At 40.5% G+C, this 1,836-nt stretch overlaps 1 pseudogene; it reads left to right on the top strand.

Annotated features, from left to right (window-relative positions):
* The first annotated feature begins 267 nt into the window (after positions 1-267).
* Positions 268-1,173, top strand: LOC100431893 (F-actin-capping protein subunit alpha-1-like; annotated as a pseudogene).
* Positions 1,174-1,836: the final 663 nt, after the last annotated feature.

The following is a 1,836-nucleotide window of genomic DNA, read 5'->3' as shown; positions in this document are numbered from 1 at the left end:
AATTATATCATCTCGGGCTGATAAAATCTGGAATTCCATTATGAGAGATTCATTCTTTTGGCTATATGTCTATAAAAGTCACTACAATTCAACCATCCCTATTTAGGAGTAGCCCCTTTTCTTGAGCACAAAATAGGATATAGAAAATGGGGCAGGGGACAATTTCCTGGGATGAGCTTATTGCTGAAGCATTGAACAGATTTATACAGAAGAACCTTGGTGCACTAAAGACAAACTTTTCTTATGTCTCAGTTTTACTTGGAAATAATGACAATCTTCGGGGAAGGAGCAGCACTTGCATTTGCCCACTGTAACATGAATCCATTCATGCCTGTGAAGATAGAAGGATATGAAGATCAGAAAGAAGCAAGTGGCCCCCAGGCAGAGAAAGTAGATGGAGGTCTGAAGTCCCGGAGAGAATTCTGTGACAGTGCTTTAAGAGCCTATGCGGACCAGACACAGTGGCTCATGCCTATAATCCCAGCACTTTGGGAGGCTGAGGCGGGAGGGTCGCTTGAGCCCAGGAGTTCAAGACCAGCCTGGACAACATGGCAAAACCTCGCCCCTACTTTAAAAAATACAAAAATTAGCCAGGTGTGGTGGTGCACGCCTATGGTCCCATCTACCCACAAGGTTGACGCTGCAGTGAGCCACTGCACTCCACCCTGGGCTACAGGAGTGAGATCCTGTTTCAAAAAAAAAAAAAAAAAAAATCTATGTGAAAGATCATTATTGCAATGGCCAAGGCTTCTGTATTGTTTATGCTAAAACAGACTGTTATTGCATGTATTGAAAGCCACCAGTGTCAGCCTAAAAACTTCTGGAATGATTGGAGATAAGAGCAGAAGTCCACCATCGAACAACCTACAGCCCAGGTAGCTGAAGTGCTTAAAATTCAAGTTCATTATTATGAAGAGGGCAATGCACCATTGGTCAGTCATAAAGTTGTACAGGATTCACTAACTGGTTTGAATGAATTCCAAACTATAAAGGAGTTTATTAAAATCAGAGAATGCAGGAAAGGAGTATCGAACAGCAATTAGTAAAAACTATCAAACAATGTCAGATGCCACATTCAAGGCCTTGCACCAGCAGCTACCAGTTACCTGCACCAAAATTGATGGGAACAAGATACTCAGCTACAAGACTGGCAAAGAAATGCAAAAGACTTAAAGGCTGAATGTAGGATTCTTGTGTATGTGGAAAGACAAAGATTCGACGTGTGGTCGTATGATAAATAAGTGATTCATAAACAAGAGTGATATTTTGCTAGGGCTTTCAAAGTTAATGGATTTTCTAGCCTCGTGGAATACTGTTGAACCTCTAGCATTGTCTTGATTCTTTTATGTTCTCCGCCTTGTAATTTTCTGTTATCACTATATCCATGTGTGAATCTTTTGTTGCTGTTGTTAATTCTGCTACATTTAATGTTGGAAAGAGACATCTAATCTAGAGTCACTTATTGTTTAGAAAATTTTCCTAGCCATGAAGCCCTGTTACTGATTTAGACAAGGTGTGATGTTCATTACTTTTCTACTGCTATTCTTCCAAGAACTTCTGGGACTTCAGTGGTTTTTACTGCTCCACCAACAGCTAAAGAGGTATTGCTACAAGCTGTAGCTAAATAGAAGACACATTCATCCTTCTCCTTCTGCTTTCATCTTCATTTATAGCATCTCATAACTGTTGTTTCCCAAAGTTTGGATTGGGGCTTTTCAGGTCATTTTTGGAGGGCAAAGGAAGTTTTCTGGAAAATCCATTATAGCCAGCTTCTCTGGGGAACTTGTTTTTAAATCCAAAGACTTGAACCACCTTCCCTGCAAATGGACATGTCTG

The sequence above is a fragment of the Pongo abelii genome, chromosome 6, assembly GCF_028885655.2.
Source record: "Pongo abelii isolate AG06213 chromosome 6, NHGRI_mPonAbe1-v2.0_pri, whole genome shotgun sequence".
Classification (NCBI taxonomy): Eukaryota; Metazoa; Chordata; class Mammalia; order Primates; family Hominidae; genus Pongo; species Pongo abelii.
Note: the sequence above shows the minus strand (reverse complement) of the source record. Positions and strands in the feature narration are given on the sequence as shown.